Raw genomic sequence first — 17,289 nt, forward strand, 5'->3', positions numbered from 1 at the left:
TACTGGAGCCTAGGGGTGGATCCACCAAGTGGAAGCTAGAACTGTGGTCTGCCAGACCCATGGGAACTGGAGCCATAGAGAAGATGCAGCCCAAAGCAGAGAGAGATGGGAGAAATACAACTTCTCTCCCCACCTCACCCTACACTTCCACCAGTGCCTCCCAGTGCCCAAACCCAGCTGGAAACTAGTGGACAGGAGCGGCTAGGAAATGCAGCTCTAAGATCCAGGCCCCTGCAATGCAGAGCAAAGCAGAGGAAGGGCAATCCAGGCTCCAAGACTCCATATAATTACTGTGAGGATTAAATGAAGCATTATATAAAAGCATCCATCAGAAGGCCTCATACATAGTGAGCTTTCAATAAAAGTTTGTTTGTTCAGTACTATACCACTGTGCACACAGAGGACTTGATGGCTTACAATGTTACCAAATCTATAGGTACAAAGTAACACTGCTTGTTATTTTTATTTTTCAAAAATAGTTATTAAAACAAAAACTTCAGCAAAAGTGCATTACCACTTACCAAAGGAGAAGCTGCAGGTGGTATTTATGATTTTCACAGAGGCGTCTCAGTTAAATGAATTTACCTGCCTATTAAATTCTTAAGCTTCCAGCTCTTTCTTCTAATGTGATCACTTCAAGCAGAAACCAATAATCAATTAAATCAGAACAAATGACCAACTGATCTCCAAGGTTGCTTCCGGCTCTCCCATTCTGATTGCTCAATTCCATCAGTTGATAAAATGATGAAAGAATTTGAGGTACGTTCTGCCCTTAGTCAGTTCTGAGTATCAGCTGAATCATTAACAAAAATACAGTTTCTTCCCCAAATTTCAAATACACATGGAGCAAAGTATAAGGCATTTAATCCTCTCAGCTCTGAAAAGGCACCTTTCCAAGATGATTTACTTGAGAAATGCATTTTTCCATACCATAAGTGGACATTAAAGAGACCTACAGTTTGTCTTAGGTTTCATCTGTCTGTGATATAGACATTTATGTGTTCTGGATATAATTCAGTGTGGATTTCTTATTTATAAACTGATAGGGGAATATCTGGTAAATAATAATGCTCTCTACCATACAGAGTAATAATAACAGGACTTATTTATGTGGCGCTTATAATTAGTATCTGGTATTGTTCTAAACACTTTATATGCATAAAATCATTGAATTTTCCTAATAAATTTATGAAGTAGGAACTATTAGTATTCAGCATTTTACAGATTTAAGAACTGAGGCACAGAGAGGTTAAGTAACATGCTTATGGTCACAAAGCTTATAAGTGGGAGAGCAGGGATCTGACCTAGGCAGTCTGGCTCCAGAATCCATGTTCTTAAACAGTACTGTGCTGAGGACAAAAAGACATTCTAACAAGAAAAATGACAAGTCAGACTCCTCTCACTTTTATGCGGATGTCTTTCCTGACTCGCTCCCACCTACCCCTCCAACCTTAATTTGTCCACCAATCCCTCCTGTAATCCTCCAACCACATATGGCTTTCATTCACCCTCATCCTCACCAAGCTCCCTCCCACAGGACCCTTGCATGTGCTGTTCCCTCCACCTAGTATGCACTCTTGTCCCCCTTTTACCTAGTGAAGCTCCTCCATCCCTCAGATCTCCAAATAAGCTCTCCCTGGCTATTAAGCTTGGATCATAGGCTCTCGTGGTACAGAACACCTCCCTTTCCTAGCCTTCTTCAGAGTTATAATCTGACATTTGCTTTACATGATTTGTGTCTGCTTAGCTTCCTGGAATATCCCCAGTGTCTGGAACATAATGGATGTTCAATAAATACTTACTGACTGACTTATAGGTTGACTAATATTTGTCTGTGCCCTGGACTGGGTGCTACATGAAGGAGGAAACCAAGTGTGTTTATGCTTCTGCTACATCCTCAGCACCTAGCTAACTGTCTGACACGAAGTTGATACCTACTGAGCAAACACGTAAACCAGAGCACAGTTTTATTATCTCTACAGCAATTAAGGAAGTTTCCTATGACCTTTTAAAAAAGTAAACCTCCGATCCTGCTAATTTCCAAACAAAAACTTCAATATGATCAGAAGACAGGGATTTCACCACTCTGCCCATGTGGCCCTCAGATCTCACGGGGCAGGCAGAAGCTAGATTTCTGAGGCAGGCTGCAGGGCTCACCTGTCTCCTCCAAGGGTGGCTCACCTCCCCGAACAGGAACTTGGGCACCACATCAACGCAGGTGAGTTCGCATCCTCCAACTTGCCATCCTCTGACCCCTCACCCCTCCAAGGTCCACCTTAGACTATCCACATATTGCTAACAACTGTAATTCTGGAAGAAAGAAAAGCAATGACCAAAAAGGTAATCACTTCCCCAGGCAACTTCTGACAACTTACGTTTTTCTTCAGGTGAAAGGCATGGTAAAGAAGCTCCCTCCTTCTTGGATGGCCCATGAGATGATGCTCTACGCCTTTGAGACCTGTCACCATTGTCACGTCTTCTCCTGAAAGCTATAACCACCTGCTGTCACTAGGCTCAACCTTTCCTCTACAACTGAGAGAAATCAAAGCTGTCTTTCCACCTCAATTTTCAGGAAAGCAATCTGCCTTCCCCACATCAGCAGGAGGCAGAACGTGGTCACTCAGGGTTTGAAACCATCCTTGACCTCTAACCCAAAGGAAGCACAGGGCTTGGAACTCTGACATCCCAGTTTAGAAAGGTTGCTAACCTCTGGCCTAGAAAGCATGCAGCCACTTCAACCCACTGCCAGAGTCAGTGATTAGGCAGGTTCTTGTCATCCCTCCCTCTTCTTTGAGCAAAGACTGTCTTAGAAATAGCGAGACAGATATAGGGGTTGCTAGCAAAAACTAGAATGCAATCTTTTTTAAAAGGGGGGAGCTTTACATAAGCCATACACAAAAGGACAGATACTGCAGGATTCCACTTATATGATGTATCTAGAGAAGTCAAAGTCACAGAGACAGAAAGTAGAACGGTGGCTGCTGGGGATTAGGGAAGGGGGAGCAGGGAGTTATTGTTAATGGGTACAGGGTTTCAGTTTATGATGATGAGAAAGTTCTGTAGATGGATGGTGGTGATGGTTGTATAACAGTGTGAATGGGCTTAACGTCACGGAAGAGTTCATGTAAAAATGGTTAAAATGGCAAAGTTTACTACAACTTTTTTTTCTTTCTTTTTTTTTGCGGTACGCGGGCCTCTCACTGGTGTGGCCTCTCCCGTTGCGGAGCACAGGCTCCGGACATGCAGGCTCAGTGGCCATGGCTCACGGGCCCAGCCGCTCCGCGGCATGTGGGATCTTCCCAGACCGGGGCATGAACCCGTGCCCCCTGCATTGGCAGGCGGACTCTCAACCACTGCGCCACCAGGGAAGCCCACTACAACTTTTTCTAAAAGCAGAAGTTTTATAGGGCTTGGCCTGGGCATTTTAATATCTTTTCAATCTTTTCCTACACTTGCTGGCCAGCAGTTCCTACGGTTAAAACTAACAAACAAATTTCCAAGTCTTTCCTCTCAAGCAATTTCCTTTGTCATATTTCTACTATCCCTCAATATGGGAGCTTTAATATGTTGATTTTCTTGTCCATCAGACTATGTTGTCAATCCAAATAACCCCATAACTCAGTAGTTTCAAATAACAAAAGAAAAAAGGTATTTCTTTTTCTCTCTACATGTCCACAGTGAGTCTATAAGAAGATTTCTTTTCAATTCCATACTGTCCTTGAGCTCAGAAGTTAGAGGATCCCACAGCATCAAAGGACATATAATTATATGCTTTATTTGGGGAGGTAAAAAAATTTGGTCATGGCCTCAGAGGAGTAAAACCTTTCAGAGGGAATAAGCCGATCTTTGAGATTTATTTATTCTAGACTATCTTGCCTCAGAAGACTCTGACAAGTTGGAGCAGATTTTAAAGGTGCTAGAGACCCCATAAATCCACATGCACGGCCTTCACCCACTGACATTGTGAGTTCAAGTGCAGAGCCCCAGGCAAGACCCCCTGACCACTTTATAACAGCCAGATAAACATCCCTGTCAGAGAAGAGCCACTCCATCTAGGCCCTAGGAAGGACAGGGCAAGCTCAGACAGTAGTTAAGGCCAAGCTATTTACTCAGCACACACTGCTTCTCAGAGGCTGGGCATCACATTCAATGTGCAGGACAAAAGTTAGTAGAAGATGTGTACATGGGGACCCCTTTATATACATACATTCGAATGCAAATTAACAAAACCTTCATCTGTGGTCCTCCTTTCCTTTCTGTTTACTTTGAAGCAATACATCAATGTTAGAAAACTCAGGTATCATCGCGCCTTGTATATTCATACAATACACTCAGCTACTGGTAGGCAGAGAAGTGCTGGCTGGCCCTGTCCTGCATTACTTGCTAATGATAGCTTTGGGAAGATTTTCAAGTATCTCCGGCGGATTGAGCAAAATGTTATAACAATCATTAGCTAAAACAGAAAAGGAGCGGTATAAAGTATAAAATCCAGTTTTCAGTGTTGACAAAATAGCAGCCCTGGTGGTATGAGTGAGCACATGAGCATATTCAGCCACTGTTTAAATTTTTATTGCTACTGCCTCCTTCTTGTGATTAATCGGATAGCATAAAGAACATCTCAGTCCCCAGTGGTAAAGTCAGCTTTTGCTTGAAGTTCATGTATGCATTGGCAAACTCTTTGAGAAAGACTCATTTTTAAAGAAATCAACCACAAAAAAATTCCACATCATTATAATGACTCAGGTTCAGATTCTAGGAAGGGATAAACCAAGAGACTGAAAAAGAAGCAGGAGTGAATTGTTTTTTCCTGGAAGTCTATAAACCAGAGGCAGTGGCTCAGGGATAGAACCTTGGATTTTAAAGTCACAGATCTAGATCAAACCATTGCTCTATCATCTACTATCCACAAGATAATGCCCATGTCACAAAGCCACAATAAGTCTCAATTTCCTCACCTATAAAATGAGGAAAACAGCATCTACTTCCTGTTCAGGATGTGAAAATGAAATGAGACAAACCATATAAAGCCCTTAGCAGAATGCCTGGAATACACACTGCAGTGATAGTATTTGATAGAATTGTAAGGAAGGGAATTCCCTGACTAAATTCAAGTCATATCTTAAAAGTTGCCTGGGTGTCCAAGTTGCAGAAAGACCTTGTGAATCTGACTGACATTGTCTTGTCCAAACCCTCAGTGGCATAATTTTCTGGTTTCACAGTTTACTCACCTGGACATCAGGGGTGACAGACCAAACAGCTTGGCTTTGGTGTCTATCTTGATGTGCACTGAAAGCAGTGGGGTTTGTTTGTAGTGATTATTCTGTTGTTGAACTCCAGGGAGAGCCAGTGAACGCTTTGCTAATAAAGCTGTGCCTTTGGCCTCCGGGTTCCCTGAGCATCTCTTAGTGTTTAAGAGAGGGGGACAGTAACACACCTTAATGCCAACAGACTGACGACAAGAATGAAACTTGGAAGAGATCAAGTGTTTTCTGTGGCCTCCCCTATGGACTCAGAGCTCTTGTTGCTGCTGTTTTGTAAACAGAAAGGCCTGCATTTCGATATTTACTTCCAATGTCTTTTCCTCCTTTTGACTAATGGTGTCACTATAACATGTCCTTTCATCTGGCCCAGTAGCCTGAGTCCTCCTCAGTTTCTCATTAGAAAGTAACTCTACACCTTCCGTACTTAACCTCGTCTTTGAATTAGAATCATCTGGAGGGCTTTTAAAAGTCCTGATACACAGGTCACACCCAGACCAATTGAATCTGACTCTCCCACACATCAGGGTATTTCAAAGCTCCCCAGATAATGGCAATGTACAGCCAATGTTGACAACTGCTGTTGGACTAAACAATGTAGATATCCCTGAGTATAACAATACATTGAGAAACAAAGAAGCCGACGTAGAGGTCTGTAATCAGCTAATTCTGAAGATTTACCTGATAAATTGACCAGATAGATGTTGCTGGCAATCAGTTGATATGCACAAACAAAAGTTGAGAATTTATTGCCAATAAACCTGTGCTACAAGAAATGGTAAAGGAAGTTCTTCAGGCAGGATGATATCAAATGGAAATTAGGATGGATACACACACACACACACACACACACACACACACACACACACACACACGCCCTTCTGCTTGCCCCAGTTTGCTATGATTTCTAACTGAGAGAGGTATTTCTGCCCCTCTCTCCTCTCAGGAAGTTTACTGTTTGTGCCCATCTCATTCCCTCAACATCACGGTTCAGGAGATTAAGTAAGTCCTCACAAAAGAGATATTAACCTTTGAGATACCAAAAAAAAAATGGCAGGGAGGGGATTTTCTCCTTATACAGCAGACGAGGGATGGAGTGGCCAGGAACTGGGTGCTCCCAAAGTCACACGAGAGCAGAGAGGAAATTAGAAGGAGCGAGAACCCTTCCATATTTGCTATGTGAAGCCTTCAGATAAGCAACATTAGGCATCTTACAAAACGAGATTTTAATCTAAACTTGTGTTTTGAGGACTCCAATGTGATGAAGTTTGCTGTATTCTGGTTCTATTTTTCAGTTTTCAGGCTCCACAAAGATACTCAAAGCCAGGGATTCCCTACATTTCTACTTCAGAGCCACAATCACATGGATTCCCCAATTCTCTCCCTGTGCTCCAGCTCAGAAGCTAAGACTCTGGATTTGACTCTCACCTCCCTTCAAAGCAGTTTGTTTGCATAGTTTTGCCTGGTTGAAAACTGTCTTTGTATTTTCACTGGCCCAGTTCTTGGCAACGGTGTCTCTTGTGACTGGAGTTAAGAATCCCACTATTGGGCATATACCCTGAGAAAACCATAATTCAAAAAGAGTCATGTACCAAAATGTTCATTGCAGCTCTATTTACGATAGCTCGGAGATGGAAACAACCTAAGTGTCCATCATTGGATGAATGGATAAAGAAGATGTGGCACATATATACAATGGAATATTACTCAGCCATAAAAAGAAACGAAATTGAGTTATTTGTAGTGAGGTGGATGGACCTAGAGTCTGTCATACAGAGTGAAGTAAGTCAGAAAGAGAAAAACAAATACCGTATGCTAACACATATATATGGAATTTAAGAAAAAAAAATGTCATGAAGAACCTAGGGGTAAGACGGGAATAAAGACACAGACCTACTAGAGAATGGACTTGAGGATATGGGGAGGGGGAAGGGTGAGCTGTGACAAAGCGAGAGAGAGGCATGGACATATATACACTACCAAACGTAAGGTAGATAGCTAGTGGGAAGCAGCCGCATAGCACAGGGAGATCAGCTCGGTGCTTTGTGACCACCTAGAGGGGTGGGTGGGGAGGGTGGGAGGGAGGGAGACGCAAGAGGGAAGAGATATGGGAACATATGTATATGTATAACTGATTCACTTTGTTATAAAGCAGAAACTAACACACCATTGTAAAGCAATTATACTCCAATAAAGATGTAAAAAAAAAGAATCCCGAGGCAGAGAGAGCCCTTGAACATGGACCAGTTGAGTCTATAGGACTTGGCGTTGGTGGGCCTGCTTCAAAGGCAGCAATGGAAGCCGGGGAGGGGGCCCAGCAAGTGTGGTGACTGGGACAGACATCAGCTAGGCATGGCCTGGGACCCCAAGTGGTTGTTTGGCTGACTCAGCTCACATACGCGTTAGTGAAAAACAGCTACTCATAAAAGACAAGGTCGCAGTTTGAACCTATGTGTAACAGCAGCCTGTCGGCTGGAGGTGGCGGGGAGGCAGGTGGGGTGAATTCCCTCCGAGGACCCCAAAGAAGATGTGAGAGTTTTCGGGGTTGGGAGCCAAAGCCCTGAGGGCTTGCAGGCCACAACAGATGGGCATCCCCGACAGTCAACAGCACGACTCTGCATCCTCTTGCACCCCTGCATCTGCGGTCCCTTCACCTTCTCTGTCACTTCCTTTTATTCTCAGTGCTTTTTCAAGGTTTGTACTCATTAGGCTGACTTGAGGAAACAGACCAAATGTGTTTTATTTTCAAGGTTTAGAGATGGTCCTCTAGCTCTAAATTCCCTTTAATAAGTAAATATTGGTCTAATTTTATAGACTGTAGACCTATTTCTTACTTTTCTTCTTTTAAGACTAGTATTTCGCCCTCTTAAAAAGGTTGTTCCTCTAGTCTCATTTCTTGCCCATTTCTCCCGTCTGCCAGCTCTCAGTCACTGTAACCAGCTGCTTATTTTAATAATGGTGGGACTACATTTTCTTACCCTATTGGGTGTTAGGTGCTCTTTTTTTCTTTAGTCAATTCCCTCTCTGTGACTCAGTTTCCTCATCTGTAAAAAGGGGTAATAAAAGTGCCATCTTAGAGGGCTACTACGAGGATGAACAAGTTAATTCACGTAAAACACTTAGAACAGCGTCAAACGATGTTAGTTATTGTTACTTACAGTTTGTTGTTGGCTTGGAAATGTAAGTGGGGTCAGAGGAGAGTGGAGGGGGTGGACAAAAGGGAGACCACAGTGATACTTGAAACTTCTCCTAAATACCGTCATCCCTCAGTATCTGGGGGGATTGGTTCCTGGGCCCCTGCAGATACCACAATCCATGCATGCTCAAGCCCTTCATATAAAATGGCATAGTATTTGCATATAACCTGTGCACATCCTCTTGTATTCTTTAAATCATCTCTAGATTACTTATAATACCTAATGCAAGGTAAATGCTATGTAAATAGTTGTAAATACAATGTAAATGCTATATAAATAGTTGCCAGCATGGGACAAATTCACGTTATGCTTTTTGGAACTTTCTGGAAGTTTTTAAAAAAATATTTTCCATCCCTGGTTGGTTGAATATGCAGATGCAGAACCACAGATACGGAGAGCCAGCTATACAATCCATAATTTTACTGGATGAGAAGTTCAAAATCCAAGATGGATATTTTGGATTACTTCCCCTTAAGGCCATTAATCACCTGGTATTTGTCTAAATTTTAGTAGTTTTCAATCTCCTGCATTCAAGCTGGAGAAGCTAGCCTTGTACTTTAGAACCCTGAGTTTAGTGGTTCATTGGCTGGAAGTGCTTAGTTTCATCAGAGCCGGCACTGAAGTCAGTTTCTCCAGCTCTTGAATGCTGTGCGTATCTTCTGACCCACCAACGCCGGAAGGGTCAACTGACTCCCTAGCTGACTGCCTGCCTCTGCTGATTAAAGAGACCTTTTATTAGACCATAGCACCTTCTAAAATGTGCTCCTTTAATCCTTCTTTAGCCACATAATTTATGGTCTGTTCATAGCCTCCTCCACACTGGGTGTTTTCCTGGCCCCTCTCTTAGGCTCACCCCTCATTTTTTAGAAGATGTTTTTTCCATCTACTCTGATGACCAGCTGCCCTCTGCCAGCTGGCCCCAGAGGGCTGTTATCCAAACACCTGGCTGTTTTGATCTGCACACATTTTTCCAGGACTTGTAATAAAGCGTTTAAAAAAATAGTGGTCAGATGTTCCTTTTCACTTTCTCTTCTCAATGGCTAAGACAATTGCCCCTTTTTGAGTCCTTTAGGAAAATCAAATCTACAAAGAACCACCCTCAACCTCAAAGAAGAGCAGAGTACTGATCAGACTCAGGGCATCCAACTTTCCGAACTTTTTTTCCATCTTAATTTAAGTGAGCTTACAATATTCTTTTCCTGCCTATAATCTTCTATTAAATGAATATCACATTTTATCAGCAGCCAAATGTGCCAGCAATCCTTCATGCTATGTCTATATGGAGTTTCCCTTATGCTCCTCCAAGCATGGTGCTAGGAGCTGGGGACAAATCTGACATAGAGTCTGCCCACCTAGAGCTTATAACACCACCCTTGGCCTCCAGATAACTTTGAGAAAAACAGAGAAATTGTTTTCTATTTTTAATGTCAAAGGATGTGTGACCTTACATCCTAGTTCTGCCACTTCCTATTTGACTTTTGTAGCTTCATTAACTTCTCTGATGCTTTTCTAAAAATGTCCTCTCTCTCTAAAAGGGGTAGTACCATCTACCTCACAGGGTTGTTATATATATCTGATATTAATGTATTTCAAACACAGTGCCTTAGCAATGAGCAATAAATAAATGGTAGGTGATAACTGACTGGTGTCTTCATTACAATGTGTGGTAAAGTGTAATCGTAATGAAAAGTACATCTGAATCCCGCACGTTCTGAGAGTGGTATACAGGACAAATTCACTTAACTAGTGAATAAACTTAGTTACCAGCCTACCAGCTCTGCTGAGTTGCTACTTCTTGTTAGTGACTGTTAAAGTGGCAAAATCTTTGTTTCTTTGTTAAGAAAAAAATGTCCATCGCATGATAAATGCTTATGTCTTTCCGTGAAAATATAATTTGGGAGAAAGCCAATGAGCTGTTTAAATACTTCCATATTTGTAATTTTAGGGAATATTTGAAGATCTTAAACATATTCCCTGTAGATACCAATGTTTTGTGATACTCTAAAAATCACATGTTATTGTTTTACAACTCTTATAGAGAGGTTAGCTTTTATTTTTATTTTTGGCGGTACGCGGGCCTCTCACCACTGTGGCCTCCATTGCGGAGCACAGGCTCCGGACGCGCAGGCTCAGAGACCATGGCTCACGGGCCCAGCTGCTCCGTGCATGTGGGATCCTCCCGGACCGGGGCACAAACCCGCGTGCCCCGCATTGGCAGGCGGACTCTCAACCACTGCCACCAGGGAAGACCGAGAGGTTAGCTTTTGCTAAGTGAAAAAGTGAGACATAATTTCCAACTGAAGAAAGTGATAAGACCAGGAATCAGTTGGCAAAATGAGAAAAATAGTGGCTCCCACTTCCTCTTCTTTCTTAAGATTTGATGGTTAGGGGAGGAATCAAGGGCTCCACAAACAAACAGGAACTTCTTCCACACACAACTCCTTAAACCTCAGGAAAACGAGCCACTATTCCAGGAAAATGAAATGGAGTTCTAATCTTCTAGCCGCTAAGACACCTTCGGCGGCTTTGTGAATTGTCAGCTTTGGTAGCACAATCATTCCTAGTTGATCAATAGAGGATCAGCTGAGATATTTCCAGGGAATATTTGTCATGGCTGCCATGGAAGTGTGCACTCAAATCCTCACCGAGGATTTAGTTGACTTGTGGCTTCCAGCTCCAACGCCGTGCTTCCCCGCAGCCAGTTACGGAACATGGTAAGGGGAACAGGAATGAGAGCCAGCCCATTCCTGCCCATGGAGGGATTCTTCTAAGAGACGCCTTTGCTTAGGAAACCCATCGTCCTGGCTGAGACTTTCTTAGAACTGGGCTACATTCAGAAGCCCTACCTATCCAATCCTTCCTTTCTTTCACAAGTGGCAAAGCTGCACTGTAGTCTGAAGACCCTCCCTTTCTGCAACAGCTCCCTTTCTCCCTTCCCCTTTATCTTCATGGGCATTTCCCCCAATAAAGCCCTTGTAGGTCTTATCCCATCTTGGCTGCTTCTCAGAGGATCTGAAAAGACATACAGTTCTGTCCACCAGGTGAGATTCACAAAATAATTGGGTATATTAGCTTCTGGATGACAAATCAATTAGTGGTGGTTGCCTGGATCATCACCTCATGAGGGTTTCTGACAGTAATTCTGAGCCCCAAGGAAGGTGTGCTACAGTTGATTAGCAATGTCTGCAATGGGCACAGAGTGGGATGGGAAGGCACATATTTCATGTATTTGTCCATCATGATCAGAGGGCTAGTCCAGGATTTTAAATAGCCTTACACAGGTAATTCAATGCTGTAATATTGAAAAAGTTGCAAAATTGCAGTTAAAATGCAGAACTCTGACTAAATATCGGGCCCTCTGAACTTAACATATTCTCCTCTGAATGGCAAACTAAAAGAGAAGAAAAGTACCTTCTTTTAAGCCTCAGTTTCTTCATTTATAAAACAGGACTTAAATATTTCCTGCCTCCTGAAATGATTATGAAGTTTAAATGAGATTATACTAGGAAATTTTATAGGCTACTATTTTGTGAGAATTCAATAAATGTTAATGTGCCACTTGGGACATTAAACCATAATTTTAAAGTGCATATCTTTTTACTTTCATACTGATTAATAGCTTGTTCAAGGCAGCCCAGCATGGTTTGCTCATGCATTTAACTAATGGATATGACAAACTCAGCCAAAGTAATAACATGGTTGGATTCTTCCCTTTCCTTTTGTAATGTGGGAGGGTGACAGGGGTCACACTGCTATTAAATGTTCAGGTCATTTACATAGTGTATAAATGATGGTGAGACAAATAACATTCTTTGAATTAGGGAAGGATAGCCCTTTAAAAATATTTTTTCCTCACTGATAGTCTCTCGGGCATAATATCATAAGTCAATAATGACCTTGTGGCACTCCCTATGTACTCAATAAAAAGTTCTCATCTAAATAAATAAACTCTTAGAATTCATAAGGGGCACTAACCTTAAACTGGTAGGACTTCCTTTTCTAAGAAAAGAATAATGTGCTTCTGGTCAGCTCCTTCTCTCAGGTCTCACCTGGAACCTTCACTCCTCTTCACGAACACACCCCCTGGCTTGTCCAAACCACTCCCTACACACACACACACACACACACACACACACACACACACACACACACAAGTTCATAAACAGGAACTTCTAGCTTGCCACTATTTCACTGAGAAAATTAAGCTATCAATCCTCAACTCTCTAAAATTTCCTCCCCACCCCTATAAATGTGTCTACATCCACACCCATCCCCAATCCTTTCTGGGCCCTCTTCCAGCAAGATTAATCCTCCTTCAGGAAGCTTGATCCTTTCCTGTAAGCCAGAATCGGGATAAGCTCTCATTCTTCCTCCTTTAATTTAGGTTCCTCATTATACCAACCTCTTACTCATCATCTCTTATTTTGTTTTTTTTGTTTTTTTTTTTTTTTTGCAGTACGCGGGCCTCTCACTGTTGTGGCCTCTCCCGTTGCGGAGCACAGGCTCCGGACATGCAGGCTCAGCGGCCACGGCTCACGGGCCCAGCTGCTCTGCGGCATGTGGGATCTTCCCGGACCGGGGCATGAACCCGTGTCCCCTGCATCGGCAGGCAGACTCTCAACCACTGCGCCACCAGGGAAACCCATCATCTCTTATTTTGAAGAGCTTTCTTTTGACCCCATGTCTCCTTGCATCCTGTCTATCCTAGGCCAGTTCCTCATAGCTTCAGGCTCTACTTTTACCTGCCAACTGTTCTTCGAACACTGCAATCTGATCTCTACTATTACAGCTCAGCCCTCTGAAACCATCCTGACAAAGGGCACCACTGACCTCATCATCAAATCCTATGGACATTTTCAGTCTTTATCTTACATGATTGCTTGGAAGCTTTTGACACTACTGACCACTTCCTTCTAGAATGTCCTTCACTGGTTTCCATGCCATCACTCCTTCCTTGTACTCTTTCTATTTCTAATATGATGCTTTCTTGGTCCTCCTTGACAACTCTTCTTCCTCTGACCATTCTTTCATAATTCAGCCAACAATTAGTTATCGAGCACCTGCTATGTGTCAGGCGCTCTGCCAGGGACTGGTGTGAAATGTTGAACAAGACACAGGCCTTACCAGCAGGACCTAAGCATAAAGGAAACAGAGAAGCAAAAAGTCCATTTTACTTAATGTAGTTACCCTAGGAAAGCACATGGAAGGGGCACTTTGCCTGGGGAGGGGATTACTTTGGAGGTGGGTCTTAAGGGACCAATAGGAGTTTGCTAGACACAGAGAGTTGAGCAAGAGAATGAGGCAGGGGACAATCCTGACAGAGGGAACAGCATGTGCAAAAGCCTCAAGGTTAAGATAGCACGTGTGTTCAGAGAACCTCAAGTGGTTTAATTTGACTGGTATGTAGATTGCTGAGAGCAAGTGGTGTGAGATGAGGTCGGAGAGATAAACCGTGCCCTGATAATAAAGGCCCACTAAAACACGTGCTTGGATCTCTTTTCAATTTCATCCATTCCTGCTGCTACAGCTAAACCTGTTATGTTCCTGACCCCTAAATCCATAGCATTGGTCAGATCCTCATTCCTCAGCACTGAGGCCACATGTCCAAAAGCCAACCGTATACCTTCATCTGTATGTCTTATAGGCACTCTCATATATTGGAAACAAAACTCATTATAATTTAGCCCTTTCACTGCCAAAACAAACCAACAAACAAAAAATAAATAAATAAAGCAAAAAGCCTTATGCTCTTCCTTTACTCCTATCTCAATGCATAGCATCACCCTAGTAATAAAGCAAGAGGGCTTCCCTCATGGCGCAGTGGTTGAGAGTTCTCCTGCCGATGCAGGGGACACAGGTTCGTGCCCCGGTCCAGGAAGATCCCACATGCTGCGGAGCGGCTGGGTCCGTGAGCCATGGCCGCTGAGCCTGCGCGTCCGGAGCCTGTGCTCCGCAACGGGAGAGGCCGCAGCAGTGAGAGGCCTGTGTACTGCAAAAAATAAATAAATACAAACTAAAAATAAATAAATAAAAATAAAGCAAGAAACCTGGGGGTCACCCCTGAATTGTCCCTTTTCCTCACACAGTAAACAGGTGGTGACTAAGGTTCCATAAAGTAAACTTTAATATTTCTATCATTTGTCTCTTCCTCTTTTTTTCTCCAGTTCTGGTGTAGTTCAGACCCTGCCATCATTCCTCACCTGAGCAATGGCTCTTCACACATTCATCTCCCTGCTTCTAACTGGAGAGTGTCCAGCCTATCCTTTACAAAGTTCATAGAGTGATCTATCTAAAACAGTGCTTCTCCAACTTAATGTTACCAAAATATCATCTAGAGAGTTTACCAAAACATGAACTGCTGACTCTGAGACTCTGATTCAGTAGCTTTGGGTGGGGCCTGAGAATTGACATTTCTAATAAAGCTCTCAGGTGTTGGCAATGCAGCAAGTACACAGCCCACGCATGGAGTCAGACTGATCTAAAACGAACCTGATATGGTTACTCCACTGCTGACATGCCTTGATGCCTCTCCATTGCCTACAGCACAACTTACAGCTGCTCCACTTTGGGATTTAAGATGCTGATGATCTAGCCACTGCCATCCTTGGCCACCTTGTTTTTCATCCCATCCCTCCCCACCACACGTGCCATTCACAGCTATTCTGAGCTACTTAACAGCTTCCTGAATTTACTCTGCCTTTGTTCATTCTCATAAGTCAGCCCAGAATCCCTCTCACCAGCACCCCTGGCCTCACTGTTCTCTCCCTGGCAAACACCTAATCACCTTTTAAAACTCATCTGTGATAGAGCATCCACCATGGATCCTCTATAAGCCACCTTCCACCTTGTTCCAAAAGAACTGACAACCATCTCTTCTCTGACTCCACTCTTTCTGTACTTATATTTTTCATTAATCCATACACACTTCACTTTATACATTTATGTAACTATCTGTTATTTGTCTACTTCACTATGTTCTTCAAGGGTGGGGAGTATGACTCATTCATATTTACATCCACATATACAACACAGTACCCACTGCCTCACAATTGCTCAATAAATGTTTGCTGAATAACCAAAAATCATAACAATTACAATTTATTAGGTTCTTATGATATGAAAATCACTGTGCTATGCACCATACACACACACACACACACACACACACACACACACACACACACACAAATTAATCTTCACAAGCTTATGAGATAGGTATATAATAATCCCCATGTTACAGACAAGGAAACCAAGGTTTATAGAATTCAAATAGTTTTCCCAAGGTCACAGATCCAGTAAGTCACATATCTAATAAGTGATAGAACCATAAACTGAACCCATGTCTTATTCCAGACTCCAACCACTCACTCCTCTGCCTTCCTGAAGTGTAATTATGTCATCAAATCAGCATGTTGCCAACGATTCCATCTCAACATCACATTATCCTATAGTTAAGAAACTTGAACATTAAATTAAGAAGGAATAACCTGAATACGAGACTCCACTAAATAAATCCACAAAACACCTCACACGGCTTATACAGGTTTTTATTGCTTTCGTTTTCAGCATTTTCACTTGAAATTTTAAAATAAGAAATTAAGAATACCAGCAATAAATAGCTAAGCCATCATCCTATATTTTTTAAGAGAAAGCAGAAAGTCCTCTCTAATAATAATAATTATTATAATGGCTTTATTCTACCCAAGCATTTCTCAAAGAAGATTAGCTCTTGGACATGCTCTAGGAAACATAAACGGTCAAATAAATTTAGAAACTCTGCGCCACAGTCTGCCTCCTGAAGATTCACAATGAATGTATGTTAAGAACTTTCAGAAATCCCGCAGTTTAGGTTTTAAAAAAAGTTAAATATATCCCTTGAGTGTCCCACACATATTTGAACATAGAATCCTTTAAGAACTAATGCCCTATGGAATACACTGCAGGGAACACTGATTCTAGCCATGTCTTTTTTTTTTTTTTTAAACGTCTTTATTGGAGTATAATTGCTTTACAATGGTGTGTTAGTTTCTTTTTGACTTAAAATAAATGGCATGAAGCTGAATGGCAGACATTCTTTGCAACGTACATATGCTTTGAACTGAGCCAGGCCCACTCGTGGGCTCCTTCGTGTAGGCTCATTACTTTCATTTTCTTTAAGCATCAGAGCTATATTTTTACTACTTTACTTGCAGACTCTTACAATTGCATATCATTTCTTCAGATTAGAGAGGAATTTTTTGTAGTCACATAAAATCACATTTTTATTGTTTATGCCAATTTTGTTATTATGTCAATCACAAAAGGATGTAAAATTCTTGAAGGAGCTGGTACATAAGGTAAAACGGAAGGGAATATAAAAAAGCTAAGGGTAAATTAGCATTATACTAGTTAGAGCTATGCCCCAAATTTAGCTCTAACTTTCTAATGGCTAAAACAAAGAACAAAAGACATGTTACAAGATGAGTCATGTCTTTAAGGGGAAAGCAAGCCAACTACCCAGGAGTAACATGGGTTTTCCTGGTAGTGAGACCAGAGAGCGACGTCGCCTGTGGGATCTCAGAAAGGGGACATTGTGGGGTGTGGTAGAGAAGGCTCTCGAACATATCTCATAGTAAAATCATCAGCTGTTGCTGATGAAAGCCTGTACTGCAAGCCAAGAGCAGTTCAAATTCTTTTTTTTTAACCATTTTTAAAAATTGAAGTTTAGTTAATTTACACTGTTGTGCTAGTTTCAGGTGTACAGCAAAGTGATTTTATATATATATATATATATATATATATATATATATATATATGAGAGAGAGAGAGAGAGAGAGAGAGAGTCTCTTTCAGAT

The sequence above is a fragment of the Neophocaena asiaeorientalis genome, unplaced genomic scaffold (assembly GCF_003031525.2).
Source record: "Neophocaena asiaeorientalis asiaeorientalis breed wild unplaced genomic scaffold, Neophocaena_asiaeorientalis_V1.1 scaffold848, whole genome shotgun sequence".
NCBI classification, from domain to species: Eukaryota; Metazoa; Chordata; class Mammalia; order Artiodactyla; family Phocoenidae; genus Neophocaena; species Neophocaena asiaeorientalis.